This window comes from Lissotriton vulgaris, chromosome 6, assembly GCF_964263255.1.
Source record: "Lissotriton vulgaris chromosome 6, aLisVul1.2, whole genome shotgun sequence".
NCBI classification, from domain to species: domain Eukaryota; kingdom Metazoa; phylum Chordata; class Amphibia; order Caudata; family Salamandridae; genus Lissotriton; species Lissotriton vulgaris.
This window is the reverse complement of record NC_141694.1, coordinates 198,928,844-198,953,156: the sequence shown is the minus strand read 5'-3', so window position 1 is coordinate 198,953,156 and position 24,313 is coordinate 198,928,844. Positions and strand designations below refer to the sequence as shown.

The 24,313-nt window shown below is 47.1% G+C and overlaps 1 protein-coding gene and 1 long non-coding RNA gene across 2 annotated transcripts in view; one reads left to right on the top strand and one right to left on the bottom strand.

Annotated features, from left to right (window-relative positions):
• The window catches only part of TDRD6 (tudor domain containing 6), a 2,323,386-nt gene that overhangs the window by 902,007 nt on the left and 1,397,066 nt on the right, over window positions 1–24,313 (bottom strand). The window lies entirely within an intron of this gene.
• LOC147707014 (uncharacterized) lies at window positions 3,539–5,679 on the top strand. Its single transcript, XR_015296604.1, has 6 exons — window positions 3,539–3,679; window positions 3,792–3,851; window positions 3,957–4,040; window positions 4,327–4,472; window positions 4,566–4,657; window positions 5,375–5,679. It is a non-coding gene; the product is annotated as an uncharacterized LOC147707014 (long non-coding RNA).

The window sequence follows — 24,313 nt, the reverse complement described above, 5'->3', positions numbered from 1 at the left end:
TCTTTAGCAGCACCCCTGAAATAGGAAGGTTCCCCCCGCCAGGGCCCCGTGGTCAGTGCACATACCCCATGGGCTCTTTGAGCTCATATCATGGAGATATATAACCTGAGTGAGCCTCGCATACCAGAGCACACAAGAGCAGAGCGACGGGCGAACAAAGGAGCCGCGCAGCTATTCAGCGCTTTCTTATACTACAGTGATTGCCTTTCTGCTTATTTGACTTTTTTGGAGCTGTCATTGTCACACACTGGGAAAAGGAACGCTTAAAATAAAACGAACAAGTGCAGGCCTATCCTAACTAAGGCTTACCTGAGAATTCTGTGCTAACGTTGTGCTAGGTCACTCTGGCCGAGTCAAAGCGCTAGGGTCTCCTTATGTAGGTTTGGAGCTGTGGTGGTCGGTCTCGAACTAAGTGAGACTGCTGCTGTTCTTAATCTTGCTGGACTATCTGCCTGCAGCAAATCGACCAGCACTGCTGAGACTACACAAGAGAGCGTGTGGTGGTGATGCGCGTCACTGCTGCATTTTAACCTCAAAGCGCGGCGGCTGGCCAAAAATGATGCTCAGGGCGGTTATTAGTAGTGCTTTCAAGGGCTACATCATTGACGGCCCTGGGACCCATATACACGGTACCCCGCGCGCCGCACCACCACTATGCTATGTGGTGCAGCATTTACAAGCAAGTGCGCCAGCACTTACATATATGTGTGGGGGTGGTGGGTGTACATCACTGTCGGTGGGTGTACATCACCGTCAGTGACTCTGTCCCCAAATAAATCCTGGGCTGGCCACGGGCAACCAGTGCCGCACAGCCGCCGACCGTCACCCCCAAAACAATGCCGGCTGTAGTGGACCTCCCCCAAATTTTTGAAAAAATCGTATATGCAAAATTAAAAAACATTACTAAGCATATACCGCATACCCCATTCAATATTTCCCGTGAAGAACATAATGCCCTTCTTGAACTCAAGGACTCCACACAAATAACTATAAAAAGCTGCGATAAGGGCGGTGGGATCGCCATTCTAGAAACAAATAAATACATCGAGAAAATGGAAACCATGCTTAGTGACACCAGTTTCTACACTAAAATTCTCAGGGATCCCACATCCAAGACAAAAAATAAAATTGCGAAACTAACAGCAAGAGCGCTAAGCAGGGGTATCATCTGCCAAAAAGAACATGATTTCATGAACATAGAAAATCCGAAAATGGCCAGTATATATGGCACCCCCAAAATACATAAAAACGAGTATGATCCCCCTTTTCGTCCAATTGTTACCACAATCGGTAGTGTAACTGATCCAATATCGAAATATTTGGATGCGATTTTACGTCCTTACATCAGTAAAACACTAGGATATATCCAGGACACTAGACATGTAATTACCCAACTAGAGGGCACAGCATTCAATGCCCGCAGACAATGGATGGTAACATTAGACGTAGAGAGTCTATATTCTAACATTCCGTGTAGGGGCGCTATTGAAGCTACTAAATGGTTCATTGAATCCTTTTAAATTGATTGCAACTTGCCTTTCATCTTAGAGTGCCTTGAAATTGTATTGGAAAACAACGTATTTGAATTCAGAGGAAGTCTCTATCAGCAAATAAAAGGCGTCAGTATGGGCGCATCCTGTGCTCCAACAATTGCCAATATCTATGTAGCACAGTTTGAGGAGAAACATATTTTTAATGAAATGGCCCCGTTTTTTGAGTCAATTTTTTACTGGTCGAGATTTATCGACGACATCTTTATCTGGGACGATAATGAGGATGTCCTACAAGAATTCTTGCTATGGCTCAACTCTTGTGATCCTAATCTGAAATTCTCAGAAAAAATAAGCAATTCAAAATAGAATTTTTGGATTTAATGATCAAACATCACGAAGGCCAACTCATCATGGATCTCTATGTAAAACCCACTGCCCGAAACACTCTTCTTCATTATAGTAGCTTTCATCCGACCACGCAAAAAGATAGTATTCCTTTCAGTCAGTTTCTTAGATTGAGAAGAAACTGTACTAAACTACATGACTTTGATGAAAAAGCTACTAAAATGAAAGAAAAGTTTAAGCAACGTGGTTATCCCCATAGACTGATAAGGGAATCTTACAAAAGAGCGAGGTATTACGACCGACAGCACCTCTTTAAAAACAGTAAAAACAAACGAGATGCCAGTCTAGTTTTTGTAAGTAGACATTCGCTGCTCAACAACCAGATTCGCCAAATTCTCTATTCTAATTGGCACATCTTAAATGTCAACAAAACAGGTGCTGATGTGATTCCTAAACCGTTATTTGCAAACAAAAAAAACAAGAACATAAAAGACATAGTGGTCAGATCGAGAATGCCAATGGTCAAAAAAGATACCCACCTTAAGAACATAAGTACCGGGGCTCCGGTAATAGGAAATCATAAATGGGGGATCTGCAAAATTTGTCCACTGGCAATAGAAACAGAAGAATTCAAATTTAATGAGATACTAATCAGTTTACCCTATATGACTAATTGCAAAACGACAAACGTCATTTATCTGTTGATATGTCCATGTCATAAGGGATATGTCGGAGAAACTTCACGCTCGGTTTACGCAAGAGTGACCGAACACAAATCAGCTATCCGAACCAAAAAACAAAATGCCCCTATGGTAGCACATTACACTGAAAATGATCACAATCCAGAACAAATAAAATGGATTGTACTAGAAAAAATCGTGCCAAGACCAGGAGCTGATACAGACAAAATCCGCAATAAACGCGACGTTTTTTGGATATTTACATTAGACACTGTGAGACTGGGATTAAATTCTGAAATCCCCTGGCAGCAGGCCATTCTATAATGTCTCAGCCAGCTACATGACAGCCAGTCTCATTTAAACAGAGTGTATTGTTCTTTACCACCTCCATTCTGGAGATAAATATACCTAATGTGAACCTAATGTGAATATAATCCTAAACAGAATAACATCGTAGCTAGATGACATGTGATGTCATCTGTCCCCTCATAGAAAAGTGAAAATCCACCACCTCCTATAACACAGTCCATTACACATTAGACCGTTCCTTGAGCAATGAGAATAGACTTAGCCCCTTCTCCTACCCCCTTCCTTCCGTATACCCCTTTCATAGAAATATATGATCATATTCTCTCTTCTCATTATACATCCTTGCTCTGTTCAATATTATACTTTCCGTTTCAGCAAATTATTCTCCTCATATGGAGAATACGATGTCTAAAAAATCGCTTTTCGATTTAAAGTAATAACATCTTGCAATTTTGAAATATATACAAATATTTATGCTTTCATCACAAAGGAAAGCATATGCGCCACATTGCTTAATTACAATAAGATATAAGGACTTCTTGTTCTTCGCTAAAACAAATCCGGGATAACATCACCCGGCAAGTCTATTTTTGCGCTCTATTGTAGTCCCCGAGTCACCGGGGGAACTACATTTCAGCCGTCTTCACTTTCTATGTATACACGATCACAGGCAATCTGTCGTTTTCAAAATACGTCATCGAACTAAAACAAGGCAACGCAGCTGATACCACTTAAAGTTCTTTTTCTGATCTATAAATACTAGGCGACTTTTTCTCCAGTTTTACGCCGGCACGCTTGGAAGTGCACACCAGCAGACCCCCCTCGTTACGGAGAAGCGCTCACAACTACGAGGTAAGTTCATTTATAGCAGGTTAGGCTTTAGTACAGAACCCACCTATTTAATGACACTCCTAAACAAGAGATGGACTAATCCTATACTCTTGTGTCCCGTTTATGATTTCAGACTCCAAAACCTGGAAGAGACTATCAAGTAAAACCAGCCCTCTCTGCATTTTACAATAAGGTAAATTTTTTTAAAATAAAAAGAACACAATAGAAAAACTTAGACCATATATTGTTATAGAAGAAAGTAGAGACTATAATTTCGCTTTTTCGATAACATTTTCAGGAATGGTTCTAGCGTAAAGAAAAATAAAGATGACATAACCATTACGATAAAAAATACCCTTCTTTCAACTTGTCTATTTTTAAGGTAAGAATCCTCTAGTATAGTCCTACTATACCTGTTAAAATGCAATATGATAAGCGAAGCACTAAGAGATAAGTCACATAGTATCGCTATTAAACATGTTTTTGGCAAATAAAATAGGTTAATTATCATACAGCATACAGCCCTTAAATAAGCTAATTCCAATGTAGAGAACCCTTGCTCAGATTAACATCCTAGGCACTAACCAGGTATGGGATTAGCCTGTATATGTCTGAAAGAAATATATATATATATATATATATATTCCAAAAGCGGTTTTATCTTGTAGATCATAATGTGGATCCAATCTGGAGCAAAATAGGTTGTGAACAAAGGTCTATGAACCGCCACCTCCCGTAACGTGCTTACTCGACCAAAGTATATATCCTAGGAGAAACCTGACAGAGAATAAGAAGTAGAAACAGAAAATATCAGGTATCTCTAGATAACTAACCACCCTGCATATAATAAAACGGTCGTTTATACATTTCCTTTGATATATAACTGTGAGCATATCTATCTCCTTAGTGCTACATAATTCCTGCTGAAACCTCTCTAATATTAAAAACAACTGAATCTCCTCTATAACTGGAATCTACTCTACAGGATAACAAATTCAAGTGAGTTAATAAGTAGTTGCCAATTAGCTTTCTAGTATCTGTTTCCTTTCATTTCTCTTTAGTCAATACCCCTACTTAGGGTTCATGAACTCATCAATTCTTTTTCTTTACCAAGAACACATAGATCTTGTTCAGACATCACTACCATCTGGTACCTAATTCTACACCCTACCTGCACCTGAATTTATTATTTATTAATATTCTTTCATTATTTAGATTTTTTTGTTTAAGACATTACTAACATCTGGTACCTAAGTCTGTACCCTACCACTCGTTATATATCTCCTTAGTCTCTCCCCTCTTTCTCTTTCTATAAGTTTTTTCACAACTATATCTATTAGAAACATTGAAAACTCCAGTTAGATCACATAGGTAAGATGGGTGATATAAAGAGACCTTAACTGTCAGTGTTTTGTAAATATTTGTTATATATCATTGTATGTATAGCATGAGAGTTGTTAGGATAACATAGGATATAGGACCACCTGTGCTAGTCTACTTTGTACACATATTGGAAATGTATCATGAAACCATATATAATTTAAAATACATTTTTATAAAAAAACAATTGACCCTTAGAGCATCAGTAGGTTGCTATAACAAGACTCCCCTCCTCTTTCATTCAACCTCGCAATGTATGCTTAGACAGTAAATGTATATCAATCATTACAAAATATTGATGTATGTACTCTATGTGTTTTATCCCTGTTTGTATAGGAATTTGTTGTACACCTGTCTCTGTGTAAAAAACGAATGACGGTCACCTGATGAAGGCCTCAGGCCGAAACGCGTTGTGTTCTATTCTACCGCATTTGCCTTCATAAATTTTCCATCGACCGAACATATCGTACAGCACCTTTTTATATTTAGATGTAAATTGTCTTGTTTTTGTTCACAATGAGTACTGCATGTTATTTATTGTCACTGTTATGAATTATAAGTGTCTTTCTATGAACTAAATCAATATACTTTTGTAAAAAAGAAATATAGAATCTTTCTGTCCAAAATGGAAAAAAAGACATAAAAAGTAAATAAATAACCAGAAAAATAAAATAATCATATATTTTTCATACGTTGCTGTCTAAGCGAATTATTACTGTCTATGTAAACAATATGTAAAATGAGGTTGGAATAAGGGCACTAATATTATCAATGGTTTGCTATTTTTCTTCTCAACTCATGTCTATGTATTCCCTATGATTAGCAAGCCACTAGTATGTAGGGGTCCCCTTTCTTTCCAAATTGTGGACCTCCCCCACCTACAAAACTGCTGGTAACGCTTCATCCAAAGTGAGGTCTTCAAGATCAGTTTCCGGGCGGAGTTAGCCAAGTCCGAAGATGGCAGCTCAGGGAGCGCGCTCTTTCGACCGCCGCAAGAATCCTGCATTATACTTTGTCAGTTTACTATTGAAGTACTAATCAACAGCCTACAATCTCCTGGGTCCGGTGGCAAGGTATGGGACTGTAAACCGGGCCGGAGAACGAGGAATTGACTGAAACCCGTGGTGCCAGCTGGAGGCATAAAGCTTTCATGGACACAGCGGAGAGAACTGCAGCACCGCTCTCCGAATCGCAGAGTAGAGAAGCAGACAACAGGTGAACAAGAGGCACGCTGCGTGGCTCTCATGGTCCGGTAGCGTCAGAGGTAGAGGCTTGGAGCTGAACAGGGCACACGTCCTACAAAAATAAGTGGCCGGACGCTCAAAGTTAGGTGGTGTCACCGGAAGTGACGTCACAACAGGAAGTGGCGTCACTGGAGGGAGTCACCTCTCACTACAGGGCGCGCGACACATCAGTAGGAATGAGACAGCGCTGCTCTTCATGTAGTGACTACCCTGAGCTTTCTGGCGAGGTGAGGCGAGGGGGCTTCACAGTATCACAGCAAAGGCCTTCGGCGCAACCACGCATACCGATTTGGGCTAGGGAGATAGATGAGGCGGCCGTGCGGGCAAGGAAAGCCACAATTTAAAAAAAAAAGCTTTTGGGCAGGGGGGACGGCGCCCACCCGGTAAAATAAGTGGGGGGACGCCGTCCACCCATGTGGTACTCAGACTCGAGCCCTGGAGCGGAGTACTGTCATGCCTGTGATTGTGGCCACGACGGGTGGAGCAGAGAATGTTGGCTGCAGGGGAAATGCCTGGCCTTGCCTGCCTGGGGGCGCTCCACTGACTAAGCATCCAGAAGTGGACAGTTCGAGCGCCGTGGATACCTTAAGTGCTGCCGAGGCCGAGGTGAGAGGCTTGCTACATGAGTGGCCAGTAGCAGGGAGAGCGTGGATACAGATGACTGGCCCTGGCTGACTGTGTGGCCCCCTGCTGATAAGGCTACCTCTAACTTGCCAGTAACAAACACACATTAACCATGGATAAAACAAATAAACTAAATCAAAACTGCAATTAAATCAGCGCAAATCATCAGGGTTGCTGAGTAAAAGCAAGGAAGTTCCGAGCACGAACACAGCCCCCCAGGAAGCAAAGACAGGGGGAGATCTGCGCCAAATCCTTACCTATAGATTGACCGTATGTCTGAACCATTAGACAGACATTCAGAGCGCCTAGACACTGTAGAACACAGGGTATCCGAGACAGAAGACACTTAATGCACGACAATGGAGCTCCAAAGCAAAATGGAAAAAACCCTAGCTCTACTTCAGGCTAAAGCTGGAGACTTAGAAGCGCGTTCTCAGTGCAACAACCTTAGAATTACAGGAATTGCGGAGTCCACAAATACGGTCAACATGGAGAGGTTCATAGAAAAACTACTCACAGACATACTAGGCAGAGAATCCTTTTCAGAAACATTCATAGTGGAAAGAGCGCATAGCTTGCAGGCACCATCTCCTCCTCCTGGCGCCAGACACCGCCCTACTATAGCGAGGCTTTCTAACTATAGAGACGAGGAATCAGCACGGCGCCGCTTAAGAGAACTGCAGTCTCAGATATGAAGGGGCAGAGATTTCCATCTACCCAGATTTTAGAGCGCAAGTCCAAGAAGCACGGAAGAAATTCATGCCTGGGAAAAAGAGACTCCAAGAGCTAAACATCACATATGCCATGCTATGCTATATCCAGCCCGCCTCAAGATTACAGTTGATTGCAAGTCAAACATTTTCAGGGACCCAAAGTCTTTGCACCAATACCTGCAGCAGCAAGAAAATGCACATACCCAGCAAATGTCTACAGCACAATTGGGGTGTTGGAGTTTTTATGGGGTATAGGTGCAAAAGATAGTTATTGGCACGGACACATACTATACAATGGACATAACATCAATGTAAATTTACCAAACGTCAGCACATACTCGGAGGACAACTACTTAATTACAATATGACACAGATTACTAGATCGCTTACATTAATTGCGTGGAACATCAGAGGCTTAAATAAGCCACGAAAAACTAGGCAAGTGCTGGCCTACCTTGATCACCATGGAATGTGGCCTGTCTTAGGTAAACAAATCTTATAAATGAGACAGAGATGAGAGTGGGCATCCATTGGGCATCCACACCTATTGCATCCTCCTACTCAGCGTACGCCTGTGTGGTACTGATAGTAGGATGAGGCATCCCATTTACACTACTACACACAGTCACAAACACCCAGGGTCATTTCATCATTTTCCAGGGGAATTTTGGTGGGACGATACTAACATTAATAAATACATAAGGACCGAACATGGATGACCCAGCTTTTTTTGCACAAATATGGGCGAAACTACATGAGTTAGAGTCAACAGAGATACTGTGGGGTGGGGATTTTAACACATGTATAGATCCAGCCTTGGACAGATCGACAGGCAATGACAATTACAGCAAGCACAAGTCTAAAGTGCTCAGAGGTGGCATGGAAGAGGGAGAAATGACTGACGTATGGAGACTGAGGAACCAGAGTAGGCGTGAAGGCACATGCTCCTCTACAGTACATAACACATGGCTGAGGATAGATTATTGGATCGGAACACTGGGATTAGCACATGGACAGATAAAATAGTACACATGCCCAAGACACTATCTGCTTAGTGCAGTCACGCCCTACACACACTCGGTCAATTTGCATGGCGTTTCCCGGTGGCAGCCATGTTAGATCAAACTTATAAGGGCAATCTACATCATGCGATGATAGTCTTCTTTGAGCCCAACTTGGGATCAGTCACTAGTGCCCGAACACTCTGGGTGGCATTTAAGGTAGCGATACGAGGACACTGTATTGGCAGGCATGCTGGTATACCACAAGATTTACGCCAACAACTGAAAAAGATAGAAAAATTAAATCCACGTACTAGAAAAAGAATACTGCTGGACAACAAAAATTACAATACATGCTGATATTAGAAATAAAATGTCTGACTATCTGGAATATGCGGACAGTGAGGTAAAATACCTTCCGCGTAGACATACTACACGAAATTTTGGAGAAGGGGGCTGCGCTGGTGAATAGGATACAAACCTCTCACACAACCACACAAATTGTACAAACTATGAGAGGTTGGCCTGGTATATGATGTTCACTATTCTAGTGAACACCCTGCACCAGTCCAAACAACCCTTATGGTGATGGTTGTAAAGTCAACCTTATAGACCAGCTATCCTCGAGGTAGCGTGGACAGAACAGTCTTAAGCTAAAAGACTCTTGAGGGTGTGTAAAGCCAGCTGTTTTACCATATGTAACCCTTTGAATATCAAATGAAAGGACACCACACAGGATATATATAAAATATATATGTATTTATTTACTAACACACTCCTTTGAACTCTTTATGAGGTCAGAGGCAAAAGCACATAACAAGTTACACTTAGAAATACTTTAAATAGCACAATTTACAGTTAGGCCCTAGGGGCGCGTAAAACCATATACTAAGTAAGTGGTATAAGAACCACAACTCGGGAAAGGAGAAGGCCTAGGGCATCGCTGGGGCTACACTATCTGATCCTTAGGTTATGAGTAGGAGACCCACAGGTGGCGAGTGCAGTCAGTACTCTCGCGTGAGAGTCAATGGAAAGTCAATAGGAACGTAAAAGGTAAGTAAATGAAGATTTAGGACACTTCCGGTCTCGCTAGAAGGATACAACTAAAAACCTAGACACTTGGATAGTCAATATCCTTGAGAGCATTAAAGTACTCGCGTTACCTCACCCACAGGTAGCGGGTGCATAGATGTGAAGATGTGTCGGGTTTAGCCGTTGAAGTCTATGGAGCCTGTGAAGAAAGATGCTGCAGGCGACCAGGAGGAAGATGTTCGGGTGGATCCAAGGGGGGATCGGAGTTGAAGAAGACCTGAAAGCAGAGGGGACAGAATCTGGATCACTAGCCAGTGACCGGGTGGAACCAGGAAGGAACCAGACGTCGTCGAGGAGCAATCAGGTGCTGGGGTGAAGCTTGTCTTTGCAGCCATGCGGACCAGGAGGCGCCGAGGACGACCAGGTGCTGGAGAGGAGCTATCCCACGAAGGTTCTCACAGATGGAGGGGTCGGCTTCAAGATCGGAGCCAACAAGCCTAAGCAAAGGCAACCCACGCAGGATACACAAAAGGCTTCTGGTGCAGACCAGGAGGGTCTGAGGTACTTCACCCCTTCAGGGAAGCAAGGGCCAGTCTGGAGCTACCAGACCAGCGGTGGATTCTCAAAAGGATCGTCATCAGGGGCTACTAGCCAACGGGCCAGCAACCGGACAACGCGTCGAGCAGAACACAAGCAGAAGGGCCCCACGCAGATCCCGTGGAGTGTGGAGGGCTGATCTTCGGTGCAGGTGGAGCTCGGTGTTGGGGTGTCTCAGTCCCCAGCTTCGAGGAGGCCTCAGGAGCTGCGCTGGTAGCAAGTCGAAGACTTTCCAAGTTGCCTGCTTCCACGGGTCCCGACGCCTTCCACGGGGCTCAGCTGTGCTGGTGTCAGAGGGATCCGGGAGTCAAAGTCTTGTCAGGCTCTGTGCTCGGGTTCCGGCGGGAACAGGGACAAAGCAAGCCGTCAAGTTGCTGGATGGTGCCTGGTTGCCCAGGGTGGTCACTCCTTGGCCACAAGGGCGATTCTTCAGTCTTAAGCTTGGATGAATGTCGAAGGGTCCAGAGTTTCGTCTTCAGCCGATTCCAGGATTAATCTAAATTCTCCTGGGTCAGCTCCTACCTTTATACAACTAAAGGGGGCTGGTTTGGTCACTAGGTCCCTCCATTGGGTGGGACTAGGAAAGGGGGTGGTACACCCCCTTTCCTTTGTGCAGTTTTGCGCCAGAGCTGGGGCTGGAGTGCCCCAGCAACTGGTTAGAACTGGGGTATGCATAGAGCACCTAGAGTGCTCCAGGCAGTGTCTGATTCTATTCAGCCCTCCCTGTCCCAATACACATCCTCCTGTCTGGGGTGGTGCTCGCACCTCCCCAAGCAGTAAACCTATTGTCCAAACCTCCGTGACTGGAAGGACTCCCAGCAGCAGGAGGTCAGACTTGTGTCTGTGGCAGCAGCATCCATTTTGTGATGCTGCAGCTCTGGTTAACTTTAACCGGGATAATCGAAACTAACATGTCTTCTCCCTCTAGAAGGGTGGAATGCTACCCCCGTCGCCAGGATTGGCGAGGGTGTAGTATTCCAAAGCGTATGACACCTTACACGACATGTTTGGATAAAGCCAAACCAAAGTTAGCATTTAACCGCGAGGTTCATAATGCACTTAAGAGTATATGGTATGGCAGTATAATAGAACAGCTATGAGGACATGGTTCCGAAAGCTGCAGACAAGCTCAGCTCATGCTAGAGCACAATCTCACACATAACCAAGCACTCTGCCTCCAGGACTGTTAAGGCCTGCCATAGGAGTGACTTATAGGTTACTATGTGTCTATATGTAAGTAGGTATAGGAATACTACACCTAAGCAAGGGGTGATTACACAACCTTGCCCCAGATGAGTGATCAGCCAGTTGTGTCTATTTGAGTGGCCAGCCAGGGGTGGCAGAATACATGCTGCAGCCCCTGGGAGACCTTGGTTACACCTATGCCCTGAGTACCTAGGGTACACTTTTACAGGGGCTGACAAAGTGACCCAATTCCCAATTATGTATGTACCTAGAGTACATGGCTTGAATTTAGAGAGAGTGCATCTAGGCTGTGGGTCTGATTAGCAGGCCCACAGCCACATCTAAGTTGAAAACCAGTAAAGCAAAAGCAAAAAGCGGGGGTGACCATAGGAAGCAGACCCTACTCTCCTACACAAACCACCGATGCACAAGGAAGAACACACTATGACGCACCATCCATAATAGAGAGATTTGTGGAATACTACACATAACTATACTCTACACAGCCATCCACCTCAGAAGAGGAGACCACTGCATACTCAATTGATGTCGCCCTAGCCTGGCTCTCTGATGCCCACAGAGAATACTTTATGCAGCTCGTAACCAAAGACGACAACAACGAGGCAATACAAGCCCTTTCAAATAAATAGGCCCAGAGAAAAGACGGTCTCCCAATCACATTTTATAAAGAATTCATTGACTTACTGTCCCCTCATCTACTCGCTATGTACACTGAGGCATACGAGGAAGGCAACCCCCCCCCCCCCCCCCCCCGCCTCCCCTTTTTCTTCCAGGCCCTATTGATAACACTACTTAAACCAGAGAAACATACAGAACATTGTCAATCATATAGACCACTGTCACTTATAAACACAGATGCTAAAATATTATTAAAAATAACTTATGCGTCAATTCCTAATGCAGAATTTAATATTACCAGGCCAATACGGTTTTATTCTAAGACGTACGACAACGCACAACCTACACACTATATTTGCACTATTCTCAACTGCATCTAGAATTACCTGCTGCTCTTTAAACGCAGCCAAAGCTTTTGACACTGTGTATACAGAATGATGCGCCTGACTCTGCATCAATGGTAATACGGCCAACCCCCTACAGAGTCAAAGAGGAACTCTGCAAATTTGCCCACTACCACCATAATTATTCACACTAGCGCTTGAACCACTGGCATGTAAGATCCGTCAGATGTACGCACACTCAGCGCTGCAGTTCTGCCTACTACCTATTAGCATTTTACTATATGCTGATGACATGGTCTTATATACCCAACATCCAGAAGATAATTTAAATCCCCTAATCCGAGAATATGTACGATTCGAGCAATACTCTGGATTGTGTATTAAATGGTCTAAATCAATGATCATTCCATTATTACCCTGCACACAGCAGATTCCATTAAACTTCCCTCTACAAAGGCAAACTACCCTTGCTAAATACTTGGGCATCTGGAGTCATCAAGAACCAGACAGGTGATTCAGGAAAACTACGAAAAGGCTCTTAAAAAGTTAGAAAATAAATTGGCCAGGTGGATTTGACTGCCATCGTCATTAGCGGACCGAATAGCACTCCAAAAAAAATGGCTGTGCTGCCGAGACTTTTGTACCTATTTGTAAATATACCCATCGCCCTCACACAACAGTTCATGAAACTACGCTCATGTATGAACACCCTCACAAGGGCAGGTCGAAAATCAAGAGTTCGTTGGAGGAACTTAGATGCCCTTATTTCAAGTGTGGTTTTGGAGCCCCAGATTTACATCTCTATTACCGTTGTGCTCAAGCACAACATGCACATTACTGGATGCGACCACACAACTATATACAGCACGAGGCTGTAGAAATGGATAATGCCCACCCAACTCCATTAGTTGCAATTATATCACAAACAAGACAGGACACCACACAATCAGTGATAGATCCAGTGTATAGCACTATAACAGCATGGCATATGGTGAAGGACACTGCTTAAGGAGTCTGCTCGAACATTTTGAACACTTGGGAGATGAGTTGTAGTGATCTGCAGGTCTCTGGCTATCAGCCAATTTCAAATTGTCTGGGCTTCTTCAGACAAAGGTCTGGACCTTCTTCCCCTGGCTTGTTAAGGTAGTACATGGTTGTCGTGTTGTCTTGCTGAACAAGCAGGGATTGTGTCTTGAAGGGCGGGAGAAAAACCTTCAATGCTATGTGAACTGTTCTAAGCTCGAGGAAATTGCTGTGGTAAGTCATTCTCGGAGACCCTGTTCCCTGAAGGCGAGCCATATGTGCTCCCCATCCTAACAGTGAGGCATCTGTCGCTATTGTCTGAGAAGGGACATCTTGATGAAAAGGCCATGGAGCACATTCATCGGACACCAACATTTCAGAGACTGCTTTGCCTGGGCAGAAAGTATGATCTTGTCCTCCCAACTACCCAAAAATTGATCAGGCTGATCTTCAGAGAGAAACTGATCGTCTCTCCTCCAAAAGATGAATTCTACTTGGGGGCCCTCTGTCGACACCTTTCAAGCAAATGTTTTGTTTGGACTGGAGTAGAGGTTGACTTTATGTGATTGATATGCAACCCTAGCCTGAGGAGAAGATTGCTTGTCACCTGGTAATGCAGTGGGGCTGCCTGAGGTGTTGATGCCTTGATCAGCCAGTCATCTAGATATGAGTAGATTCAAATTCAGAGCTTTTTTTAAGTGTGCAGCTACCACTGCTATACAGTTTGAGAAAGGTCTGGGGGCCGATTTGAGGCCACACTGAAGCACTCTGTACTGGCAATGATCGTGACCAACAACAAACCTCAAGAACTTGTGGTGTTTCTTGGCTATGAGGACATGAAAGTATGCATCTTGGAGGTCTATTGAACAGAGCAAGTCCTCCTGGTGTATATGGGGATAGATCTGATGGAGTGCAAGCCTTCAAAACGTCTATCTTTGATTCCATTTATTGGCTAGTTTCAGATGGAGAATGGGTCTGAAGGATGTTACATACCTTCGGTAACGATGTATCTGATAGACACAGTCTAGCCGCAGATTCCTAACCTTAGAATATCTCCAGGCGTCAGACTGGATCCGGAACACTTTCTGCAGCAGCACCTCTGCTCGCTGGGTGCAGCCCCGCATGGCTCCGCCCTGACGCCGTCCACGAACGTGACGTCAGCCGAGCCATATGTGCCCCTCCAGGCGCGCTGACGTCAGTTGTTGGAGAAACTTTCCCGCGCCACATCACGGAGCCACCACCAAACACTGAGAGAATATAGGAATAGTGTGCAAAAAATTGAAGGAAATTAGAATCACAAAGGACAGTGCCATGCACTGCATCCTGCGAACCTGTAGACGGAAGAGCAGAGCACCGCTCCGAGAAGCACCCCCACAATGCGAAGGCCAAACCACCTGTGGAGGAAGAGGAAGATGTGAAAAAACAGCATGCCAGACAACAGAAGCCTGCAACTATAATGCATAAACGCGAAGGACCAAAAGTCCAGAACATAGGATCAAGGACAATTTCACCATAAGACGTCACCAGAAGAGACGTCGCAACCCCAATAAAAGACCGATAGAATGAGGCAGAGCCGACAGACTTGAACCAATGGGTCGCAGGGGTGGTAAGAGACCCCAAGGCAACGGAGAAGGGGAGAGCGGAGGGTGGGAAAAAAACAGAATAGATCCCACACCGTACAATCCAGGTACACGGTTGGAAAGGACAAATGACATACGAGCAAACTGCCAAATTACGTGAATGGGTGGAGGAGAGCTATGAAAACATAATGAACACTGTCGGAGTAAAGAGAAAAAGTCACCCTGTAGAAAGGCAAGCCAACTTGAGGGAGACGAGTAAAGAAAACCCCACCTGAAAAGGTCCTAGCAGAACGCGGAGGACTGTTTTTTTCTAACAATCGACACCCAGGATCGTGGACTTACTTGGGGCACCCCATTGGTTATAATGGCCCTCTACGGGTATGGGTTTGGTATCTATTTTAAGTTAAGGAATCTGCGGCTTGATTGTCTCTGGACTTCGACGTTCTGCTCCACAGAAGACTGAAGAAATCTCCCTTGTGGCCAAGGAGTGACCACCCTGCACAAGCAGGCACAATCAAGCGTCCTAGCGGTTAACTTTGTCGTCCTTCCTGCCGGAACCAGACCTCAGAGCTCAACGAGACCCGGACTCACAGACCTCTCCGATCCCTACCCACATCTGCAGCACAGCTGAGACCCGTGGGTGCGACAAGACACGTGGGACCGGCCATCTTTGAAGAACTGCACTTCGCTTCTAGCACGAACTCGGAGGCACCCTCGAGAAAGTGCTTTGGGGATTGAGAAGCCCCAGCCCCGAGCAGCTCCTGCACCGAAGACCAGCCTTCCAGCATTCACGAGATCTGCGTGGGGCCCGTTTGCTTGATTGCTGCTCGACGCGTTGTCTGGTCACTTGCCGGCTGGCTAGTGGCCTCCTAGACGACAAACCTTGAAATCTACACCGCTGGTCTGGTTGCTCCAGACTGGCCCTTGCTTCCTTCCAAAAGAGAAGCACCCCGGACCCTCCTGGTCCGCACCAGAAGCCTTCTTCACTCACCGCGTGGGTTGCCTTTGCCAAGGCCTGTTGACTCCGATTCCGGAACAGACCCCGCCGACAGCGAGAGCCTGCGTGGGACAGCTCGTGCCTCCATCCTGGTCATCGAAGACACCTCCTGGTTCACGTGGCTGCAGAGTCCAGCGTCACCTCTTCACCTGATCGCGACGACATCTGGTTCCTTCCTGGTTCCATGTCGGTCACTGGCTGTGAACATTGTCCCCTCTGCTTTCAGATCTCCATCTTCCTTGATCCACCCTTGGATCACTGCGGACATCTTCCTCCTGGTCGCCTGCAGCATCTTTCTCCAAGGCTCCATTGACTTCAACGCGGAAACCCGACACACTTTACACCTATGCACCTGCAGCCCGTGGGTGAGGTAACGAGAGCATTTCGGTGCTCATAAGTAGATTGACTCTCCTGTTGTCCAGGTATCCTGTAGTTTTAGTCTCAACCAGTCGGAACTGTCTTTAATTACATATTTCGTAATTTGTTTGTGCCCATTGACTTTGCATTGGAACCTGCGTGTATGTTCTAACACTGAACACGTGTCCCGTGGGCCTCCTGCTCCTTACCTAAGGTTAGGGTAGTGCAGCCCCAGTGATTCTACAGCCTCTGGGCATACTCATTTCTTCTATTGTTCTACTTGTACCATTTACTTAGTATATGGTTTGCCGTGCCCCTAGGGCACCATTGTAATTTGTGCGACTTACTGTATTTTTCTGAAGAGTATTGTTATGTGCTTAGCCCTCTGATCTCATAAAGAGTTCAGAGGTGTTTGTTAGTAATAAATATATGGTTTATTTTCATAACAACCTGTGTGGTGTCCTTTCATCTGGTATTCAAGGGGTTATATGTGGTAAAACAGCTGGCTTCACATGCCAAAAGAGTTTAGCCTAAGACTGCTTTGTCCATGCTACCATTAGGATAGCTGGTCTATAAGGTTGACTTTACAACCAATCACCATATGGGTTGTTTGGACTGATACAAGGTGATCACTAGAACTAGAGAGCATCATATATCAGGCCAACTTCTCACAAGGGTTTCGAACTTAGAGCTTGAAGCTCACTTACCCTCCTTGCCGAGGTAATTGCTACTAGAAAAACAGTCTTGAAAGACAGAAGTCTCATGGGACACTTGTGTAAAGGTTCAAAGGGTGAAACCATCAAGTAAGTCAAAACAAGATTCGTGTCCCACTGAGGTACAATAAATGGAGTTGGAGGGAATTTGTTGGCAAGACCTTTGATAAAACATAAAACAATAGGTGACTTGAATAAAGACGGCTGGTCTGGCAAACAAAGGAATGCCGACAAGGCTGACAAATAGCCTTTTACAGTTGCCACAGCAAAACCCTGCTGGCCCAAAGAAAGAGCAAAATGAAGAATGTTGGACAAACGACCCCTCAAGGGGTCAATAGACTTCTCTCCACACCAGGAAACAAATTAGGACACCCTATAGGAATAGATCGCCTTGGTGGAGTCACGCCTGGCCGATAATATGACATCCACCACATCGTGTGGGAGAGAAAAATAATTCAGGTTGCCCCGTTTAATCTCCAGGCAGGAAGGTGTAACGTCCGGAGGTGGGAGTGTAGAACCTGCCCCTCCATCTGAGAGAGGCGATCTGCCCTGAGAGAGAGACGGAGCGGCGGGCACGAGAAGAGGTGGAGAAGATCTGTTTACCACACCCTTCTTGGCCAATCCAGAGCAATCAATATTACTTGGGCCCGGTCTTGGCGAATCTTCCTCAGAACTCGAGGAATCAAGGGTATGGGAGGAAACGCGTAAAGGAGTTGAGACCCAACTCAACTGAAACGCGTCCCCCAAGGCTCCCCGCATCGGATACTGGAGGCTGCAGAACAACAGGCAGTGGGCGTTCTCTTGAGTGGCGAACATGTCCACCGAGAGGAGTTCCCCACATCCGAAAGACGTGACGAGCAACCTCTGGATGAAGCCTCCACTCGTGGTCGGCTGAGACTGTCTGCAAGCAAGTTCAGAACTCCGGCCAGATTATTTGCCATCAGACAAATCTGGACCAGAGACACAGAGCTTCTCTGCAGAGAAGATGCAACCCCATTCTGCTTGTTGATATACCACATAGCGGCCGTGTTGTCCGTCAGGACCTGAACTGACAGGGAGGAAGGCCTTGAGTGCCAAACGAATCGCTCTTAACTCCAGAAGGTTGATGTGAAGCAACCTTTCCTCCGGAGACCAAAGACCCTTGATCTCCAGATCCCTCAGATGGGCACCCCACCCTAGAGTGGATGCATCCGTTATCACCGTGGCAACCGATGGAGACAGATAAAAGGGCTTTCCTTGAGACAGATTGCCCTCCACGCTCCACCAAGACAGATTCGCTGCAGCTTCTCTTGAGATCCTCACTGACTCCCTGAGATCCCCGTTGTGCTGATACTACTGCCTGCGGAGGCACCACTGGAGTGCCCTCATGTGCCAGCGTGCATGGTTGACCAGGAGAATACAGGTAGCAAACAGACCGAGCAAGGGAAGGACCTTCAGGACTGGAACAACCGCTCCATTGTAAAATAAGGGAATAATTTCCTGTATGTCCTGAATCCTTTGAGGAGGAGGAGGGAATGCACGACATACAGTTGTGTCCAGTACCGCACCTATGAACAGGTTGCGCTGGGAGGGCACCAGGTGAGACTTGGGTACGTTTATCGAAAAACCCAATCTGTACAGCAACTGAGTTGTCTCCTGCAGATGATGTAGCACCTTCTATGGAGACTCTGCTTTGATCAGCCTAGTCGTCCAGATAGGGGAAAACCGGAATCCCTGACCTTCTGAGATGTGCTGCCACCACTGCTATCACCTTGGTAAAGACTCTAGGTGCAGTAGTAATTCTAAACGGAAGGACCGCAAACTGGTTGTGTTGCGAATCCACCGTGAAGCGGAGATACTTCCTGTGCGACTCCAGGATCGGAATATGAAAATACGAGTCCTTCAAGTCGAGCGACACCATCCCGTCTTCTTCCAACAGCGCTTGAGGAACCCGCGCAAGGGTGAGCATCTTGAACTTTTCTTGTTTCAGATAAAGGTTCAAGATCCTGAGATCCTGGATTGGACGCAACCTGCCATCCTTCTTGGGAATCAGGAAATACCGGGAGTAGCATCCTTGACCCCTATCTTGCTCTGGAACCACCTCTATCGTGCCTTTCTTTAATAAGGTCAGAACTTCCTCCTGTAGGACCCTTGGCAAGGAGGGTAATTTGGAGGAAATTCCCGAAAGGGAAGAGCATACCCATTTGCCACAAGATTGAGAACCCATTGGTCTGTAGTGACCGATTCCCAATCCTGCAGAAAATGGGTAAGCCGACCCCCCCACAGGACCAATATGATTGAGAATGGGGAATCTAGGGTTGCTTTGCTACGGTGATAGGGGGTGAGGTAGAAGAATAGTAGGAGGAGGAGGGTTGACGACCTCTGCCTTTTCCCCTATAGGACTTGTACAGCCTGTTCTGTTGCTGCTGTTGAGGCTGTCCTTGCGGACGAAAGGACAACTTTCCAAATCCTCTATACCTTCTGAAAGATCCTCTAGATTGAGTTTGTAAGCCAAGTGATCTTGCTGTGGCCTTACAATCTTTGAATCTTTCGAGAGCGGCATCCGCCTTCTTACCAAAGAGTCCTGTGCCATCGAATGGTAAGTCCAACAGAGTGGCTTGCACATCAGAAGAAAAGTCTGAAGACTTCAACCAAGCCTCCCTTCTCGTAGCTACTGCAGAGCCCATAATCCTTGCCACTGAGTCAGCCATATTTAGGCCGCTCTGGATAACTTGACTAGCAGCAGCCTGTGTGTCATCCAAAACTTCCTGAACATTTTTCTTATCTTCATTAGACAGTTTTGGCAGCAACTGCTTAGAAGAATCCATCAAGGCATGGACATATCTTCCCATCAAGCAAGTAGCATTTGTAGATTTTAGCGCCATGCTTGCAGATGAGAATACCTTTTTGGCAGACTGGTCAATGCGCTTTGAATCCCGGTCAGCCAGAACCTGAGGAAAAGCCCCTGAAGATTTCTTTGAACAAGCCGCCTGCACTACTACGCTCTCAGGCTAAGGATGAGCCGACAAAAACTCTGGATCTTTAGGTGCCACTCTATACCTCCGTGCCACAGTCCTGGAGACTGCAGGAGTAGACAAAGGCTTCTTCCAAACCTCCAACACTGGCTCCAAAATTGCCTCATTAAATGGTAATAGAGGTTCAGACACAGATGAGGGAGAGTGCAACCCTTCAGTCAGAAGATTGGATTTAAACTCTGTGGAAGGCAGAGTGATGTCCAATAACTCTGCAGCTTTTCTCACCACCATATGATAGGGAGCTGCATCCTTAGAGGGAGGATCCAGGCCAGGAGAAAAATCCCACTCAGGCGAGACATCATGGCCACTTGCGTCCTTTAATTCCGCCAAATAGTCCTCTGATTCAGGAAGTTCACCTTCCTCCATCTCTTGCCGATAGCGTTCCTCCTCTACAGCCCTCTGGGCTTCCCTCCTGGAGCAGATCCTGGGGCTGGAGTCTATGGCTCCACGACAGACTAAGTCGGCCTCGGGATGGGCGTTGAACGCAGAGCCGACAGCGCCACAAACTCCAAACGAGGACGACCAGACAGCGCTAGAGAATCTTGATACGGCGTCGGAGATTCTTGATATGGCGTCGGGGCTCTCGGCGCAGGAAAGTTCCAGGACGGCGTCGCTGGCATAAAGGCCATAAACAGAGCCTGGGCATAAGTTTGGGGAACACCCAAATTAAATGCAAAAGGACCCATGGGACCCGCAGGTGCACCAGATGGGTACATTGCCCTCGCAAAGACGCCATACATTGCATTAAGGTAATGTGATGGGTCCTGACCTGGAGCCGGGAATGGAGGATAATTACACGGCGTCGCCGGTGCTCCTGGAGTCGGGCCAGCCAGCGCCGATAAAGGAACCTCCTCAGGCTGCTCCTGATTCTCATGCTCTGGCTCAACCTCACCAAGATCCGGAGAGTGAACCGAATCCGAGGGAGCCGGCGTCGGAGATCGAGAGACTTCGGGAGTGTCAACCGTCACTGGTGAATCAGGATTCGAAGGCAAAGGATCTACTTCATCTCTGCGACGCCGAGGAGAAGATGACTTCGGCGCAGATTATTTATCAGAGTGGGGTCTTGAAGAATGCTTCTTCTTCTTATGCTTTTTCGACTTCGAATGCCACGAAGCCGACTTCGAACCCGACCTGGATTCGGATTGAGACCTCGACCTTGATCTTCTGATACTCTCGTTCTCTTTTTTCTTCATCTTGGCCATGAACAATTTCGCCTCCCTTTCCTTTAATGCCTTCGGGTTCATCTTCCTACAGCACGCACATTCTTCGACGTCTTGATCGGAAGATAAGCACCAAACACCGTCCTGATGCGGGTCAGTGATAGACATTTGCTTCCCGCACTCTCTACAGGGCTTGAAACCGGACTTTCTTTTTTAGAAAGGAAGTGATGAGACCAGATGAGAACACCAGAAATTATAAAGTAACTATGGAGAGTCCCAAAAAACCTTTGGCGTTGACGGCGCGGAAAAAAGGGAACTGACGTCATCACGCCGACGAGGCCCTATTATGGATCCAGTGATGTCCACGGGGTCTTGAGCGGACTCGTACCCTCTGTGACGTCGTCCATGACCTCGCCGGCTTGGAGAGCTACAAAAGATTCCGATTGGCTGCTGCGCAGGGGATATTCACAAGGTGAGGAATCCACTGGCAGATGTATCTACCAGAATTATGTGCTTTTGCCTCTGACCTCATAAAGAGTTCAGAGGAGTGTGTTAGTAAATAAATACATATATATTTTATATATATCATGTGTGGAGTCCTTTCATTTGGTATTCAAGGGGTTGCATATGGTAAAACAGCTGGCTTTACACGCCCTCAAGAGTCTTTTAGCCTAAGACTGTTCTGTACACGCTACCTCTAGGATAGCTGGTCTATAAGGTTGACTTTACAACAATCACTAAAGGGTTGTTTGGACTGGTGCAAGGTGTTCACTAGAATAGTGATCATCATATACAAGGCTAACTTCTCACAGTCCCCAAAGGGAAGAATGGAGTAAACCCTCGAAGGGAAGCAACAGCTCCCTGCCACCAGAGCACTGATGGAGAACCTCCAGAAGATGATCCGTGGGGAAATGGGTAGCCGGGTCACCCGGGCGCAAAATCCCCACAGCCGTGGAAACAGCGCGAGTGAAAGGCGCACCTGCCTCCGTAGGTCCCCGCGCAGGAGAAAGCAGCTCCTCGTTGTAAGACGGCTGCAAGCTAAGGCAGCCATCCTCAAGTCAACCGGAGGAGGTAAGGGCCAGGTCCGGAAAGAAGGAAGAGGGACAGAGGAGTGGGGAACCTGCGGCTCCTCTGGCGAAGGCTGCTGAGACGGCGAGGAGCCACCCTTAGATAACCTCGGTGAAAAAGTCACAACACGATGGCCTGCCTCCGGCGAAGATGACACGAGCAAACGCCCTAACCTCTGGAGAAGAGCAGGCGTACGAAGACTAGTCAATGACCGGACATCGATCTGGCGCTGTGGAGCCCGCAATTTGAGGCAGGACATCATCGCCGTCTGGCACCGGGGGAGACGCCGGATGGCCTCAGACAGCGCAGGCGGCCGGGGCTGGGACGGAGCGGCGAGGGAACGGTGCCGGAAAGGCACCGATCCGACCTCAGACGAGGCAGCGGCCTGCGTAGAGGGGCGAGAGGGACCCAGGAAAAGACTAGGAGTCCCCCGCCAGCCCCGAACCCTGACAGGGGGAGTGGGGCTCTCCGCCGACCCCTGTGGCTTCGCTAGGGCCAGAAGCCACCGGCACCGTAGCAGCGTCACCTCAGACCAATCCAACGCCTGTCCAGAGAACCGGGGGGACTCAGGGGTGCGTCCCAAGCCCCTGCGACCTCCCGCAACACATGGACTCCGGCTGGAGTTTGCAGTGAAGTAGAGGCACAGTGGCCTGAAGGAGGGAACCCGAAGGGCCACACTCCAATGGCACCACATCCTCCGAGCATGGATCCGAGCCAGTCTGCGCCGAGGTCGGAGCCGCCAGCGACGCCATGGAGGGCCCCTCACAATGCAAGGGATCCGCTGACGTCCCAGGAGGGGAAGGAGGAGGGGGGTGAAGCCAGCGAGGCCTGTAAAGCCACCACGTATGTCTTCATCTGGGCTCTAGTCGTCCCCCACACCGGGAAACGGAGGATAAGGTGAGAACATGTGGGGCCGCAACACCCGCGGAGAACCCACGCCCCCGACAGGTCGGAAATCGACCCTCGGGGACAAACTGCGACACTTACCAATAGGCGAGCGGCGCTCTTGCAACTTGGGAAAAGGACACTGTCAACGAGGAAGGCAGTGGGTCCGAGAATCCTCCGCAGGGGCCGGGCGAGATGATGCCCCCGACCTGGACATGCGGGCCGACAGAAATTTCATGACTTCGGCTTCGTCTGCTGGCACGCCTCGCAATCAGTGGAGTCGTGGTGTTCCCCCAAACACCACATATACATGGGGTTAAGGTCCGTCGCCGACATCAGGCATCCACAAGAAGAGCACGTCTAAAAGCCCTAAGGCATTCGCACACTGTTCCCACACAAACGCAATAGCGAAAGAGAAAGCCCTAAGCAGGCCCAGAGCACAACAGAATCCGCGCTGCACGCAGAAAAGGAAAAAACTGACGTAGGCGCGCCGGGGTGGGACTTATGTGACCTCACTGACGTCACGTACCCAGACAACGCCTGGGCAGAGTCGCGTGATGCCATCCTCCCGGCGTGCAGGGATGCTGGGCAAAATGTTTCCGAATCCAGTCTCACGTCTGGGGGTAATTCTACGTGAAGGAATCTGCAGCCGGCTAGTAGTCTATAGGAGATATTGCTATCACTTTATGCGGAAGATATTGCTCTCTATGTCAGGGATCCGCAGAACAACAAACCCACTCTTACGAGAATTCATTGTATTTGGGAAACTTTCCGGGATTCAAATAAACTGGAGTAAGGCGCAGATATTCCCCAGCACTCCCACGGCTCAGCAGTTCACCTTGGATTTCCCACTGGAGTGGTGTAACCCTTGTAGGAAGGTGGATACCTGACTATGGTTGCCCCCAACCTTTTTGCCTGGTGTTTTGCTGGTTTTCCGACTTAGTTGGCCTGGGACCCTGCCAATCAGGACCCCAGGCCTACTGCTCTCTCTCTAAAATGGATTACATGTACCTTAGGTACATTTCCAATTGGTACTGGGCCACCTTATCAGACCCTGTAACCTAGGGCATAGGTGTACCCAGGGCCTACCAGGGGCTGA